This window comes from Cynoglossus semilaevis, chromosome 17 (genome assembly GCF_000523025.1).
Source record: "Cynoglossus semilaevis isolate Cse_v1.0 chromosome 17, Cse_v1.0, whole genome shotgun sequence".
In the NCBI taxonomy this organism is placed as follows: domain Eukaryota; kingdom Metazoa; phylum Chordata; class Actinopteri; order Pleuronectiformes; family Cynoglossidae; genus Cynoglossus; species Cynoglossus semilaevis.
This window is the reverse complement of record NC_024323.1, coordinates 4,214,768-4,232,668: the sequence shown is the minus strand read 5'-3', so window position 1 is coordinate 4,232,668 and position 17,901 is coordinate 4,214,768. Positions and strand designations below refer to the sequence as shown.

General features: G+C 40.4%; 1 long non-coding RNA gene across 2 annotated transcripts in view; it reads right to left on the bottom strand.

The window, feature by feature from the left end:
- Positions 1-17,901, bottom strand: part of LOC103392757 (uncharacterized) — a 67,603-nt gene that overhangs the window by 16,782 nt on the left and 32,920 nt on the right. For both annotated transcript variants that reach the window (XR_522947.2, XR_003052347.1), the window contains exon 4: positions 4,806-4,936. This is a non-coding gene — a long non-coding RNA (uncharacterized LOC103392757). The remainder of the gene's footprint in view (positions 1-4,805; positions 4,937-17,901) is intronic.

Sequence of the window (17,901 nt, the reverse complement as noted above, 5' to 3'; positions counted from 1 at the left end):
TCTGTTTCTCAGAGCATCAAAAGTTCTCTGACACTGACACTGATACCTAGACCTATAAGATGACTAATGGTTACTGTCCACGCTCCATTTCTCTCTCTACTCCTTTCTTCCCCTAATTTAGTTCTGTTCTACCCAATAACGACTGCACTGTCCTGGTTACATGTGCCTGGTAAGCACTTTTTTTTCTCCCTGGACATGTCATTTGTCTGATGCCAGCTCTTCTGTGAAATTGTACTTGTCACATGCAGGCGTGGACTTAAAGGAAATATGATCGCACAAATACAAACGCAGCACAACAGCAAAGAGATTCCTTAAATTCCATTTCTTAATCCCTCACTTCTCAGTCTCCTGAAAAAAGAAACTATCCGTCCTCAGACCCTGGAAAGTCTTTTTACTTTTTAATCACACTTCTTCCCAGGACTTTAATCATAGTTCGCCTGCAGTAGCAGACAGAAGTGTGACAGTGATGTGGTTAGTGAGTGAAGGGCGAGGGAATAAAGAGAAAGCCCATCATTAGACGCATCCATCCTGTCATTCCATTAGAAAGAACAAAATGACCCTTATCCCCCCTGTCCACCCCACGGAGACATAATTGGGTTTTCAGGGGAAAAAATTCTTTGGACCTAAATTGCATCTGCTCCGTCTCCTCTCAGCGCTGCCCGGCTCAGCCCGACCCTGCAGCAGATAGTCGGCCCGCGCTCCACGGGAAATAATAATTCCAGTTGTCACACACTAATGGTCATTGCAGCATAACCACATCGCCCCGCGGAGAATAATAACATTAATTCAGTGGTGATGGGTGCAGTCAACTTTTATATGAGGCCAATTGCTCTGGATGTGAGTGGGATGAGGTTCTGAAATGATTAACAGAGGTATCGGTGGAGCACACCACTCAGTTTAATTGTCTGATTTCTTCTTATCCTTTACCGCAACAATGACACGAAAGTGTGGTTAAACACTTTCGGAGTTAGAGACGCATAATAAGGGGGGACGATAGGGAGCATGGCGGCGTCGAACCTGCCCTGAGGAGAGAATGAATGTCTGAGCTACTGAATAATGATGATGTGTAAGGTGGAGACTTAAACATCCAGCTTTACCATCAACTGGTCAGATACAGTCATGATCCTCAAGGAAGGAGCTCTCAGAACACACATCACATTCCGAGGTAAAATGTTTGTAATGCACTGAGGTGGAATTGATTTAAAACCAGCCCTAGTGGTTAAAGAAGTGTTACGCAAGCACCAAACGCTCCCGTGGCTCCTCAGCTGCAGTAAAGTCCAGCCCACGGTTATGTCCTATGAGACTTTTCAATGCGTTTGTATGTTCAATCACAAATATTCTTCTACAACGTCTGAGCCCAGGAAAAAGTAGAAGGTAGAGGCAATTGCAGTTGACCCTGAAATTTCACTTAATTAACCCCATCCGGCGCCCCTGCTGGCTGACTTTGGACGTACTTGTTGTGCAAAAGCACGCTGCACTAATAACAAAGAAGCTCACATCGTCCTGATCCATCAAATCCGCCTCACACGGAACATCTTTCATTTCACTCCCGACGCCACGGCTCAGTAGGTGAAGTCAGGACCAGCGCGGCTTTGATATGTTAAGAAGTGTCTCTCTGCCCGACTGACCCTTCACCACTGGCTGCACAGATCGGCTCTGCTTCTGATTTGCATCACACAGGGTGTGTAGCAGCGGCAGCTGACACCAGGCCAGCTGTTCAGAGTGTGTGGCTCGTTGTATTGTGAGGAGAGGAACAGTTGTGTTTGGCTCACTGACATAGAAGGAGCCCTAGAAATCTACACAAATATCCTGCCAGCAGATTAATTAAAAAATACACTGTTAGCGTGGGACCACAAGGTTTATGGTTGATGTTTGAATTTACAGAACTGACCTGCAGGGATAGAGATTATTCCTCTGTGAACAAAGCTGAAGGAGTTGGGTTTTTAAAGAAGGGGTAAAGAAAAAATATGGCAAGAAATGGTCTATGATGTCGATATGTGTCTCTGTTTGATTCAAAAGTCATGCAATTTAAATGGGGTCACCTGAAATGTCCAGTGATTGATTTAAAACAAAAAAAAAAGTATATAAAAGCACATCTAACTGGCTACTGTGTATTTGCAACACAATATAACAAACATGTTAAAAAAAGAATTCCAGAAAGATAAAAAATATTTTTGTGGTTACCAGAAATTGCTAATGCCCAAATGGGGACAAAGGCCAAAAAAAGACCAGGAACCACTGGTTTAGAAACTCGCTAAACTTGTTAAGCCCAAAAATACACACCAGCACTTCTGTAACTGACGCACATCACATGATTCACAATCCACTCCAACCACAGCCAATAAGGAAACCTGCCTAAACTGTGAGCCAACATAGAGGGCGCTGATTCGCTGCTTTTCACCACCCTCTGACATGGTTTCAGAAAACATGTAAACTTTCATTTCAGTGACATGACAGCGTGACACCACTGACTAATTACAGCACATCAGATAAACAAAGTGACACAGTCTGATGACAGGCGGTCTAATTACCTTCATCTCACACACAGCCGCACCCTCTGACTTCAACATCAGTGTGTACTGTCAGGCGGCGGAGAGAGACGGCCTGAACATGAGACGTACATTAGTATTCTGCTCCCCTCGTGTGCTGCCTTTTTTTTCTTATTATTTTCCTCCTAATTCCCATTCCATCTCAGCGACGTGTACTACACTGGTGGGAGTTGCATCACAGCGCAGCAGATCCCTGGAGGCAGAATTTACCCTCTTGTTTCCCCTATTGCTGTATATATGTGTGAGATGTCTTTATATGAAAGGCAACAGTGCAGAGTGGAGTCGGATGATGACAACAGGCTTTTTTTTTCAGTGATGACAAACGGACTAAATCTGGATGTTTTTGAGATGTTTTTCACCCAAAAATGAAAAGTCGGGGAGGAAGCATGTTTCAAGCACTTTAAACAAATTTTAAAAAATACGATTTTTTTTTAGTATACATAAAATAAGGCCATCAGAATAAACACATTCACGGTGACAAATGTGTGATTGAAAATTTTTACTATTCTAAAAAAAATGAGATTCTTTTGTATATAACACCGTCAAAAAGTCCAGGACCCCCACTGACAATGACATCAGTGGGCTGACGTTTAAGACTGAAGCTGTTTTTCAGTGACAGGTTGCAAAATAGGACTCTTAAAAAAAAACTGGGAGAGATTTTTAAGGAATGCCTCATGCATTTTATGCAAGTTTAGGATTCTTGAAGGATAAAAAAAAAACAAAAAAACAAGCGTGTCATGTTTGATGTTGTCTTTGTTGTGCCCTGGCTGGACGTGAATGCCGCTGCCTTTTTTCATTTGCATCTCCATTTCAGTGACACAGCTCCACAGCTTGTGTTTATTCATGGCTGCAGACATCAAACATGTCTGTTGTCTGTTTGACTTACAATGGGCTTCTGGACAAATGGGAGATAAAGATAAAGGTGCCAACATTTGCCTTGACTTCCACGGTTTGTTTTTTCTAACTTAAATTAAAAAAGAGAGAGAGAGAGAGAGAAACAACGTGGACACAAACAAACATTCCCTGATTATTCCTCCTCAGGCTGGCCAAAGCGACGCAGGCCAACAAAGTAAATTCCCAGTGACTTCAATCTTTCCAAAGCCCCCTCTCCCTCCCCCCCTGTTTGTTTCACTTACCATTATTACCTGTTATAATTAAATAAATAAACTAATAACACCCACAGGGCTGAAACAGTGGGTTATTTCCTTTACTCACTGCCATTGAAAGGAAAAAAAATCTTTGGCCTGACAGACGGACAGATGGCTCGCCAGGTGATTTCTCTCTCGTCAGCCAGGCTTGGCCCGTGTGTGCCAGCAGGGAGACAGACAAATGTTTACGCAAACACAAGCTCACACAGACGAACAAGTTCCTATGGACAAACCGCTGAACCACTGTGTTCTTCTGAAGAAATATTTGGAATACATTTGTGGTCAGAGGGTGGTCTGAGCCACTGTGCTGTAGGTGTCAGAGATGATTCTCTGTCTTTCAACTAAACTCAGTGTTCTTGTCAAAGCAATGGGAGCCACACAGAGAGTGACATGACAGAGAAAGTGGTGAGAGTGGAAGTGCGACTGTGGAGGCTCCGCGATGGTCTGACTGAGGACTGAAAGTTAACCCGATCCCTGAATCGTTTTAATCCTGCTGTTGAAGCGAGCGTTCCTAAGGCCGTTCATTAAAATGTTGAAACTTCTGTATGATTTTACTGGATTTTTATGTTTGATGCAAAAGTGTTTACCACTTAAAATGAATTAAAATGATGATGTTTTTTCTCAATGATGTGAAGACAAATGTATTTGAGGGAAAAAGTGACAACTGTTACAGTGTAAATATAAATATATAAACAGTTCTATATGCCCTAAAGCAGTGGTTCTCAAACTGTGGTATGCGTACCACCGGTGGTACGCGAGCGCTGCGTAGTGGGGAAAATTTTCACATTTTCACATTTACATTTTCAACTGAATAAATCTGAAACATGTTATGCACAATTAATACAACATTTAAAAAAACATTTTTCTAAACATTTCTAACCATCTCTCCTGTGGTGGAAGCTAACAGTGAAGGCCTGTGCTGCTGTATTCTAATGTTGGTCATCGTGGTGGTACTCAGAGAGATCAGTGTTTTCTCAGGTGGTACAGAGTAGAAAAGGTTTGAGAACCACTGCCCTAAAGGGACTCTCAAAAATCAATCTTTGGCCAGCAGGGCTGAAAATTAGGGTTTTTGAAATGTATGTGTGTGTAAGTTTCTCTTAAAACTCACAAGAAGTGGAGATTACACAGGGCTTGTCAGCAGATCAGTGGGAGGGCAGAGTACAGACTGTGAACGTCTATCCATGGAAGCCATTTCCTGTATGATCCCCGTCAGGAGACTGGCTTTAGACTCTCGAAAACCTTCAACAAATACAAGTACAACAGTCAGTCGGAGGAAAGACAACAGAAAAACAGCAGGACAGTGGATCAATCTCCTCCAATCAGCAGCACTTAAGGAGCAGGGGGAGCAGGAGTAGCAGGGCGAGGAGTCTCTGACAGGACTGTGACTGTGACTGTGCTACAAAGGATGTTTTTACCACCCAACGTTCAATACACGAAGAAGTGGAAGTCAATCAGGTGTTAGGAGATCAAAGGAGGTGACCTTTAGGTCTATTTTTTGGGGGGGGTAAAGTACTTCTCCACAAACTTTGAAGATGAGGGCAACTTTTTTGTTTTTCTGTTTCAAAAGAAAGACGAAACGGTTACATTTGTTCAGTTTTAGGCGTTATCGTGCATCTAGCAGCTGTGACATTACAGCGACTGCAGGACCAGATAAAGAATTTATTTTTTCATATTTTATCACTTAGTTTTTACTCATTCTGATCAGAAAACCAGTAATCATATTGTTTTCCCTCTGGTATTAAACAGACAAAGACGCCACCATGTGCAGGGAAATTTATGTCCTTTGTTGTTTGACACTTGGACCAGTAGTGTTTGTTTTGGTCCTAGGTCAACACATATTATCCCAGGATAAGAACTGGAAAAGAAACACCAGAACGTCATGAGGTAATGAGCGTACATTATCGTCTGTTAGCAGCTGGTTGCATAAGCTTATAAGATTGTTTATTTGACATTCATGCAAATACTTCTTTTTTTTTTTGTCAAAATAATTAAAAATGGCATTGAAAAATGAACTCTGTGTTTATTGTTATAGAAATGTTTTTGGTTTAGTTTTTTTAATTAGCATGTCATTACTAAAAAAATCCATCACAGAAGTAATTATACAAAGAAAATCTTAGGAAGTTTAGACATGAGGCCAAACTTTTAATACACCATTAATCCACGCAGGCTGGAAAATGGGTCATTTATTCAAATATAAACCAGAGCAGGATTATCTAGAACTATAAAGTCACAACTGCAGCACTGAACAAATTATATAACTGACCATAACAAAAAGACTATTATACCACTATCCTCGGTATATTCACGGTAAAGACATATTTGGTGTCACCTCTTTCAGAAATAATCATCATGGCTGCTGTGGTCGTCAATTTAATTTCCAGCACTACAGCACGAGAGTGTGAGTGAGAGAAAGGCGGAGATGAAGAGCGCCTCGGGCAGAAGTGAAACAGCAGTGATTGAATAACAGTCCTGTCGGATTCACACCGGTTCTTGTTCTCCTGACAGGAAGTTTTCACCGTCTCGATACAGTGACTGTGAATGGAGAACACGCAGAAATATCTGACTGGGAGATGTATCATAACAATACTACAGTATTAATATCAGGTGAACAAAACACAACTGGTCACAGCAGGACTGTCAACATTATACGGACTATATGTACAGACGACAGAGAGAGGAAGAGAGGAAGAGAGACAGAGACTCAAACACTCTCTCACTGGAGGTTCAGATTGTGTCTCGTGAGCTGCCCCTCACTCAGAGAGACCCCAGTGTTCCGTTCTGATTTCATCAAAGATATAGATTTCTGTATCTGGGATCCAGTATCATTAATATTTTACATACTGGCTGCTATCTGGGTGTTCTCTGTCCAATGTGTATGACAAAACACCAGACTTCATAGTATGATGGTTTCTTGGTCATGAGATGAATTATTGAATAAGGATGATGTAAAAAAAACAAAACAAACAAACAAAAAACCATATTCAGGTTTTGACCTCAGGCGTTTTAGACAAACACACAGACACAATCACCTGCTGGATTTATACCTTTCAGTTTTAAAATTTGAAATGCAAAGGCACACACATTGTACTGTAGTGTGCATGTGTTATGAATTTACAATTTCCTTTTGGTATAATTAATACATGGAAATACATATAAGAAAAATATGTACACCTTTAGAAAAAAAGCAGATCGATAATATTATTATTGTTTTTATTATTAAACTCAATAACAAAAAAATGTAAAATATTTATATATATATATATACATATATATATTATGGTTATTATTATTGTTGTTATTATTGTTACTATTATTATCATTATTATTATTGTTGTTGTTGTTGTTCTTGTGGACTGACAGAAACCAGCTGCTATATACAGTATAAGCAGGAATAAAACCCAGACACCTCTGCCCCAGTGACTTCCTGTCCGTGAGAGAACAACAGTAATGGACAGAGGTATGCGGCCTGTGGTCCTTGATGTGTCTGTGTGAGTCCTTGATCCCCCCACCGTGGTCTGCTCAGTGTCCACCGACTCTTCCTGTCAGACTCGTGAGCCTCCAGACGACCTGGAACACACCGCGCTCTCTGCCAATGGCTGCAGCAGCGTGACACAGTCTGACCTCGCTGCTAATAATAACAGGAAGGTCACCGCCCCTATAAACTTTGCTGTTTATTAGTGGAGTGGAAAAGACGCCGGCTGATCTGAAGGGTCTGAAGGACCGGACGTCTCTTCATATGTGCTGTGTACAGGTGAGTGAAACATCCAGGCTTTGGGGATAATCACACTGAAACATCTGTGAGCAGCAGTGGCTAAAATGACACGGGGTAAAAATAAAACAATTGTGGCTTTTTTCCCAAACTTAATACTATAGAGTTTTCAAAAATAACCAATACAATAAATCATATCTATTAAAGTTAAAATTACTTAAAAATATTGCAGGAGTGGCTTTATTTTAGCTGTTATGATAGCTAAATGCCAGGTAAAATGATCAAACTTGAGTAAAAAAATCTAAACATAAAAAGTAATAAACCTATAATAATTGGATACTGGGCTAAAAATATCAGGTCAATGTAACCAAATTAGATAAATGAAGCCTCCTTCCACCCCTGTAGGGGTCACTGTAAGAGCAGTTTTCCCATGCATGTTTTGTGTTTACAACTGTTGTCTGATCTGGAAAATCCACTCAGATGGTTCGGCTCATCGAGATCTACAAAATGATTATGTTTCATTTTTTAATATGTCAGATATAAAATATAATAATGGAGAAGAACATAAAGGTCTGGTTCATTAAGATGTTTTATATAATAATCCATTTCATAGGAGATAAAGGCAGATTTTCTTTCCTTTGGAAAAGTAATTTAACATTTCACACTTTCTGTTTTGCACACATCGTTGAATCCACATTTTCACCACACATTATTACTGGATGATAGAAAAGAAAAAAAAAAACAATAACCCAGTGTCACAACCACACATTCGGGAGAAATGTGCTCATTATCTTCCTTGCTGAGAGTTAGATGAGAGGATTATGCACCGTCATATTTGAACAGTAAATATGTGGCTGCAGTCGGCAGCCGGGCAAGACGGTTTCCTGCTGTCTGAGGTAATGAAATCTGTGTTGAGAACAGAGAACAGTAGGGGTGCTAACCCCTACTGTTCTCTGTCTCACTGAGGTTTGTACGTCACAGGCCTCCTGAAGTGTGGATTTGACCATCATATATTGTATGAATGGGACTGGTCAAAAGCAAAAGACCAACTTTAAGGTAGATAAATATTCATTAATCCCTCGGAAAACTATGGATCGCACTGTTCCCATACTGGGAATCGAACCCTAGGTGAAACCAGAAATCCTAACCACTAGACCATATGAATATAGACCATAAAACAGAAATTATGTTCCGACCTTGGCAGCGAGACATGCAGCAAAAAAATATTTTCTGAACATGGTGGTTCACAACCAAACTGTCCAAGAGCTACAGTCGGCCCAGGGCTGGTTTTCGAACATGCCCCGGTGTAATTGTACAGTGAGAGAGTCCGTCCACCTGTGACCTCTCTGACAGCCTCTATCTGAGCCTCCTCTGCTTCTGTGAGCATCACACTCCCACAGAGAGATTATCTGTCAGCACTGCTGCCACTGACAGCTCTGTAAATGTGTGAGAGCTCTTAACAGCAGCCCTTCTCTCTGCTGACGCCTCCGAGACCCGACAAACAGCACCAGCGGCGCGAGATAGTTTCTGTCTCTGGAAACCGTGTGCTGACCACAGTCATTCTACGCCTCCTCTGCAGCCAGGACGATAACATCGTTCTTAGAAATCTCACACACGCGGCCTCACAGCTGAAGGAAAGGAATGATGCACTACTTCACTCGTCTTCTCAGTAGTGCTTCGCTTTATAAGTGTGACAGTAAAATTCCACATTTTAGTTCCATTAGGATTCCTGCGGGGTGACTTAAATCTAAATTATTCTTTGCCAGTTTTGTCTGCCTGCAGTTTTACCCGGGACTGACGTGTCTTTTGTTCAATTTTTCACACAAATAACTGGTTTCTCTGGCATTAATGCGTGGTTATGAATTTGGTTTGTTCAGTATGTTAAAAAAGAATAATGACAGCTGGTTCACTACCAAAACTGTTTTTCCATCCGAGTCCAATTATATCATTTTTAACATGGAGACGTGTTTAGAAATAGAATGTTTTTTGACATTTAAATGATGAATATGAATGTGTTTGAAGTTGCCAACAAGCTATTTATGGTTAACTGTAAGCCAGTTAACGATTAAGTTTCACAAACTGGACCTTTAGCCTTCAGTGGTAAACATATTAATCCTTGTAGATTAAGGTTTCTTATATATTCCCTGCATTATTTGATGAACTTTATTTTGGTTTATTGCCCTAAATACATTTATTATAAGAGTGTGGAGGAATAAGTACAGTCTCTGGTTTGACACATTTTTGAAAATAACCAGTTTGGTCCTTTTTTTTTACTATGACACACAAATTGAGTGAAAAATCTGGAAAGGCACTAAATGCAGTTTTTCACTAAACCTGACCATTCACTCAGAAAGAAAACTATTTTGTAGGTGTGAGTGTGAGACTCCGGTGAGAAATGGTCTGTCATTTTAATTCACAGCTCTCAGTGATGTGAGGAAAAATAAATGGAGATAAAAAAAAAAAAAGAAACATCTCTCTGATGACCTGAGAGTGACGGTCTCCTGTATGCCAAATTGTGTTTTGTGTGTTACATTAAAGACGTGTTGAATCAGTGTTATTGGTGCACTTAACATCCCTCCTGGATAGAAATCCACACTGCACTCGATGTGCTGTGAGAACTCAACACTATGCGTCATTATTCCCCTGGTTTTGACATAAAAGCAGCAAAGCATTAGCACAAATTCCAACTTTTTTGTATTTTCAGTGGTACAAATCACACACCTAACGTTTGAAAAACTTCACTTGTTAGTAGAGTTATTTATTCTCTTTAGCTGTTAGGAAGTAAGTTGTTAGCTCACATGCTAACCGCCCAGTCAAATGTATGTCTGTACATAGCAAGTAAAAAGCTGTTTGCTTACATGCTAACAGCTAAAATGTCAACCTCAAACTCAATCACCCAGATGGAGAGAACATGCTGTCCCCACCTAGGTTTGAATCAGGGATGTTCTCGTTGTAAGGCAAAAGCACCAACCACTACACCGGGGTGTTTAAGTTGATGTCTGAAGACATGTTGCTTTGTCACGACTTAACATTCCTACCAGATAACAACATTTGTTCCACTTAGTGAGGCGACAGGACTGAACACATCTGTGGAGTGCTGAACAGATTGTGAAGAAGGTGACAGTGAGCTAACAGGATGTGCTGTCACACAGGACCAGTGGACCCAGGACCCCAGCCTCATCCCACTAATGGAAAATTTGAGTTGCTGGCACATCTGGCGAGGACCCTCAATTATTAGCCAAAGGTCATGGCAGCAGATTTCAGCCCTTCAGTGTTGCTCGAGGCAACTTCTGGTCATGATATTACAAACATGCCAGCCGAGCTGACCACTGAGCTGCTCACTACGTTTCATTTCCCTTCAGGGGTAATAATTTCAGAGTGGTTTTCTCAGAAGAATATCATCGATAAAAATCAGTGCCCTGGCCAGTGGAACATGGCGAATCATGATTCAGATCAGCTCCTGATGATGGTGCTGCATGCGATGAGACGCTTATTATCACTCGTAAAGGTCCTTAAATGTCACTTTCTAACAAGGTCACCAACACTGACCTATTAGGTTTTGTCAAATGTGTATGAACTGCTGTGGCTAAAGCCACTACATCACCTCTAAGTTTTCAGTTCTAAGTTAGAAAAAAGTAAATAAACTGAGCTAGCTAAGGAGCTAACTAAATATCGTGTTTAACAATAAAAATATTCATTATAAAGTAATCATTGATTTGGCGTCAAAAGTTTCAGTATCACATTTAACTGAACCCTTTAGTCAAAATTACACAAAGTGTGATTAGATTTTTAAATCCTGAAATTAAACATCGAAAATTTGACATGAGAATATAAATTATAACAGAGCAGAAGTTCATTTATGTGCTTCTGCTCTAGTTTAAACTAGTTTAATGCTACATAACACTCTTTTTAAAAAAAAATCTAATAATGATTCTAACAGGTCTGTCTAGCTTTTAAAACTACTTAGTGGGAAAAATATTGATTTAATTTAAGTAAAAGGAAAAGGTGAATTTAGTCAAAAACTGGTTTAATCACACCGCACATTGAGGGATTCTATTATGTGGCTCAATTGTTCACTCACCATCCAAAGAATGAAATTACCTTGAAGAGACAAAGCTGTGCATCTTCATCTTTGATCACTTAACTAAGAGTCGAGACATTAGCAAAACTGCCGGCTCCTGAAGCTGAATCCAAACTACGAGTCTTAAGAAAATTTCATAACGTAGCGCTCAATTCCTTTGAGCCTTGCCATTTAACAACACATTTTTCGCTGGCACGTTGTTTTTTACAAAAATGGGAAATCCATGGGAAACAAATTGGACTAGTCGAAATCCTCCAAATTTACATTCACATTTGCATTTCAGTGAGCTTTGCCAGTTCCTTGTAGCAAAAAACAGAAAAAAACTCACCACATTTCAATACTGCTCATGCTACTTCGTAGGAATAAGAGGGAGATACAGTATAATGCTAATGGTCCTATTTTAAAGGTGCACATGTCTACTCTTCATTTCAGTTCAATGTCTGAAAAATGAGAGTTTTATTTTATACCTTGTACTCGGGAATCCATTGAATGTCCTTCTACCTCCTTTTTCACTCACTCTAATGTCTCTGAGGAATAGAAAGGCCAACATGCAGTTAAGAGATGAAGAAACGAAGGACACTCTATCACCTCCAGACTGACCACAACATGACACGGAGCAGTGCCGAATGAACACCAGCCAGGAGCAGCAGGAAAGGATGTGGGGCACAAAATCAATTTCCTTTGTCGACCCACAAGAACCGGCTGCTCGGCGGCAGCAAATAAAATGTAATCCTGCCATGACTCCTCAATTAAATGAGCACATTTGAAAAGTGTATTATTCACTCTGACTTTACTGTGCTCCTTCTGAAAGAAGACTGGACTTTATGATGAGAGCAGATTTTTTTTTTGCTTGTCAAGTTTATCAAATTAGGATTACATAAATAAATAAATAGAAATAAAAAACAGTTATGGTTTGTCAAAAGGCATGGCACTGATTCAAAATCAATCATCGTGTCACTGTTTAAAATCATTAAATATTCATTGAATGATACAGATTGTAACGTGAATATTCCTCATTTAATTAAATGTAGTTTCATTAATGCAAACAGTGGAAAATGTTTAGTTATTTAACACAACATTGGGCTGAGAATTCACTTGACAAATTAGTCACATTAAAATGTTTGGACACATTTGTCACCAAAATGTCACGTATGCAACCTACATCCAATAAATCCACCATAGCGCCATCTATTGTTGCTCTAACACACGGCGTCATTGGAGGGAAGAGTTTTGTTTCACTGAAGAACCTCCAGCTTGAGCCCAGGTTGCATCAGAACAGCAGGTGAATAAATAACTCACCGCTGACGAGCTGACGGACACAGTAGCCCAATGGATTGTGAGGGACAAGTTTTCAAAGCCACTGTCAAGATGGACAGTAATGACCTATATCCACCAACTCTATGAAGCTAAAATTGGAACCTTTACTATTTGGTGTGAAACAGAAAAAGTGTGTTTGCTATATTGATAAATGTTGATTAATTTTAATCATGGTTGACTAACTGTAAGTTATCCACAGCTACACTGTGATACACATATGTACACACACACGTATTTACATATGCGTGTACATACATATACACAAACATATGTACAGATATACTGTATGTACACATATAAACATACAGTATATGTATAATGATGTGTGTTCATCATCAGACGACTGCAGCATCTATTGTCTTGTTACATACACAGGCTCTGAGCCATTAAAAAGATTAAGGACAACTGAGTGGAGTTTTACCATGTGCATCATTAGCTTCAGGATTAAGTGTAATTGATTTCTAATTATGTGTTGGATCTTGGTTCAGTGTTCAGTGATTGGCAGTATTTCTGGCTGGTCGGGCAGCTGCGGTTGTCTGTAACGACGTGATTTTTTGTTTTTTGTGCTGTTCTACACATCGGTGGATCTCAGAGGAACACTGTGAGTGAGTAATCCTCTTCTTGACCTTACACACCTCCCACTATTTGAACAGCTCCACCCCAAAGGCTGTGAAAAATGTTGGCATTAGCATTTTGGCATTTTCACTGTTTGCGCTCTTTTGCATCTTTGATTTGTGCCGCTTTTTTTTTTGTGTACCTTCGCTGTTGCATCATTGCGTTGTGATTTTTCAGTGTAATTGTACAGAAAATGTGGTAATTCTAGAAAACACCAACGCCGAGGGTTTACTGTATCGCTGACAGTGGAGCAGAAATTGTGTATGTTGTCCTGACCATGCTTCTTGCCCTTTTCACGGGGTCAAAAGCTCACTTTTCACCGATCTCATTACAGACAGTGGCATTTCATTAGCCGGGATCTATCATAAAGCACCATTATCTCCCCATCTGATGGAGTCTGCTCTTCACAGCCTCCCAGCCTTGCTATAAATGATAGCTAATCTAATCCTGGAGCTTTAAAAGTCCCAAGTGAGGAGAGGAAAGGAGAAGGAGAAAAAAAATGGGCAGCGAGGATGATGGAGAGACAAGAAGAGAGATCTTTGGAGTGCAAAAAAAAAATGAGATTACAATGGATTTGAGGGAAAACGTATTCCTTTACTCAGTTGGTGGTGATTGCTGTATCATACTGAAAACCCACAGGGTTCAAACTTTTAATAAACTGCCTGAGTGGAATTCAATATTCTACTCTTCAAGCAAAACAAAACAATTCTTGTCTTAATTCTGGTTCACAGCTAAACAACATTTGTGATGCTGGCTATGACATTACTAACCAAGAACTAACCCACAGGCAACATTGAACAGACCTCGAAATACTGCCACTTTTCTGAAGAGCCTGGAGGTTGGACCATTTCCCAAACCAGGCTGTGGAAAACTCAAATTCAGAAGGCTCAGATCAAAAACCTTTTCAGTGTAGGTAGTCAGTCCAAATCAGCAACAGCTCAGGGTCCAGTGAAAAGAGCAAAAAGGTCAGAGAACATGAACATAAAAACACCAGGAGAGAATGCTGGACTGCTTGTTATTGGAGATGTAGACACGCCAACAAACGCAGGGCAAGGACAAGGACAAAATACCGATCAACAGTGAGACACAGGTGAGACACACTGGGGCATCAGCAGAGGGACGAATCACAGGAGGACAGAAAGTGAAAGACCTGAAACAAGGTCAAAACAAAATAAGTCAGGAAAGAGAGAGAATTCAACAGAAATAGAACATAACTTTTATGTTTAACAGCTGAACGGGACACCAGTGAGGCGCTTCCTGTTCCCCACCAATCAATGGTTCAGGGTACACCGGGTACACACTGTGCAATATCTTTAAAAGCTCCCAACAAAGTTTGGTCACAGAGGTGTCAGGGCTGCAAGGGAGAATTTGACAGAAGTCGAGACCCATTTCTCAAAGCCAGAGGATGCAACATTTCCACAAATAAGAAAAAATAAATCCAAATTCCTGATGCCTCAGGATAAGACTTGAAATATTATTTATCACACGCAGGATCAAGTTAGTAAGAGTCCTAGGGCTGTAACCTCAGCAGGATCTCACCCTGGACTGGTTAACTGTCCAAGGTGTAACCAACCCTCAACCAGTAGTTGACTGGATTGGCTTTACCTCTCCCTGTTAACCTCACTAGCAGCAGAGACTGATTGTATTAATCCTAAATACATGCATACGAACATGATATACTTTGAATTGTGCTGTTAGCCATTTTGTCAAAAAAATATTAAAACTATTATTTTTGGAAGAAAAAAGTTCATTTCAGTTTATGCTCAAATCCGTTCCTATAGGAAATATAATCAATATTGAAAATCAATTTCTTCCCTTGACCCGAAAAAAAGTGAGGTCTTCTGCTGTCTAATATGTTCTCCTCAGGGAACGTTCCATGACAGGAGTGTGGGCGTGTGACCTCTGGACCCCTGCATGTGTGTGGGAGGGACTCATCTAAACAGACGAGCAGTGATAATTAACTCAAGTACAGTAGAGTGCGCTACAGAAAGATGATACAGGCTTTAATTAACGGTGGAAAGTGACCCTGCCCTCCCAGTTTATGGGTGCTTGAAGTAATAGCCTCCTGATGTAACGATATCACAGCTGTACATTTTCAGCCTCTCCGGCGGGCTCTCTCTCTCACCGTGAATCACAGCTGAAGATTCTCCACAAAACAAACGGAAACACAAGTTACTTTAGTTTGGAGCAAAATGCAGTTTTTTGTTGTTGTTTTTTTTTTTTTTGGCTGATTTGTGTGAAGTTGAGCCAAAGGCAGCGTTTCTGCCTGGTGCTATAGACGGTGTGAAGTGGGTCTCTGCAGCGGGCTGTCAGCCCAGTGACAGCTCCGTCTATGAAAGTCTTTGAAGTGTAAAGCGGCCTGGCTTTGTTATGTTCAATTACATTCCCCTGTTTTTGTTGATGTGGACACACCGTCTGTTGTGACTAACTTCATATTCTCCGAATTGAAAATGAAGACGAATGTCCAAAATGGTCCACGCTGTGGATACAGTGGAGGAATAATGGATACTGAATACTTTTGTTATCATAGACACTAACCAAGCTGAGAAGATTACTGTGTTTCCTAACGCACTTCACCGCTGCCGTCATAATGTAAACATCAGCAAAGGTCTGACTTCATTTGCTAAATAAGGAAACTGGATCTAAAACATGCGCTCTTTTGAAGTCTTTCTTTGACAGGATTTCTATTGATGCTTTCAACCAGCGAATGTTAACAAAGCCGTCTTCTGCGCAAAGCCCCACGTGACGAGGTATTCATCCACTCAGCTCGCCGACTACTTCCTGAAATTTATTTAACGCCGTACATTGGATTTATGGAACAAGACTTTCTTAATGTTCAACTCAGAGGCCTGATTTGAGAGGTTCACGGACCGGAGTTGGATCCACTAGCCAGTAGTTTGACACCACTGCCTTACGAAAGAAGAAAAGCAGTTTGTCCCCCCCCCCATTGTTTGGATTTTCTGCCTTTCGTCCCCAGTCAAGGTTAAATCGATTTAATGTGTGAATGAAATATGAGATCCTTCTGATGAATGCCTTTGCATTCTGACAGCTATTACAGGTTTAAAGTATTTAGTCTGACACATAGGTCTCCGAAGTCATTTTCACCAACTCCAAGGTATTCTCCACAGTCTCCCATCAAATGTGATGAAACCAGCAGGACACGGTCTGAGTCTGACATGTTTATTACAGCAGGATAATCTCTGGAGGATCACTATCAGGAGACCAGCTCGGAAGATTCCCAGCTCCGGATCCACTAAAGCATATTAAAAGACTCACTTCCTGTCCGTGGGGACAGTGATCTCTGGGTTGTATGTCTCTTAACGCTCTCTGTGAACGAATGCAACGTCTTAAAAGTCAAAGCATTGTTTTTCTTCTTATCTAAACATGTGACTTTGTTCAGTCTTTGTCTAGGTTGCCATTTGCGTTGTTCAGTCTGGGGTTTGAGATGTCGCTCTTTGAAATGTCTATATATTGTTTTGCACTTAGACGTCATTTTTCTGCACTTAAAATAACCAGTAATATTACTTCTATCCCTGTCTGGAGCGCTAAATTCCACCACTCAGGAGAACAGCTTTAGCAAAACAACACAGCATCAGTGTTCTGAAGTAACTGAGGACAGATGATTATGTCTTAGCTTGACTGTCGCTGGTTCATTAATTTTAATGTAACTATTCACATAAGTACCTACGCTGTGTTTTAGAAATATTACAGTACATCTTCAAATGCGCATAACAAACATTAAAAGCAAGGCGACGAGTGAGTGTTTTTAAGCATGTAAATGAGACGGAATAGTTGGAATGGAAAACAGCACTTTGTTCGTCTCTGCTTAATAGAATAGATAATGAGCATTTAATGGGACTTTCATGCCTTCCACATAATTCCTATGATCCCAGCGCCCAATCAGAGAATGAATACAGTTAAGTATAAATGTGGCAATACTTTTACCACCTCCCTCCACCCGCTCACCACCACCCACTCCATTTTCATTTAATAGAGACCTGGATATTAATCCCTCACAGACAGTAGCTCCGTCTTCCAGGGTATGAAGAGGGGAACACAATGTGGGTGACAGAGCAGAGCTGCCTCGCCTCAATAAGCTCTGTTTGAATCCCTACTCAATACCATTTTCTATCTTGTTCTTGTTTCTATAACAACATCCTTTTATTTATATTCCAAGTGACTTGATATCCTTGTAATTGTAATCTAATGATGTGGGGATGAGACTAAAAGTGTTTCAGTTTAGGGGGAAATTATCACAGAAAAGGTCACTTTGAATAAATGTAACAAAGTTAACAAAGCAAAGCAGGAAGTCAAACTTCCAAAAAAAAAAGTGTCATCTTCACCATTTAAAAACACATCACGCTCACATCAGACATCAGACATTTGATAACATCAACCAGGACGTCATGACGGGATCAGCTGTTGACATTAATTCTGGTTCAATCCTCTCAGAGTGAACCATACGTAGCAGCATGTTAACAC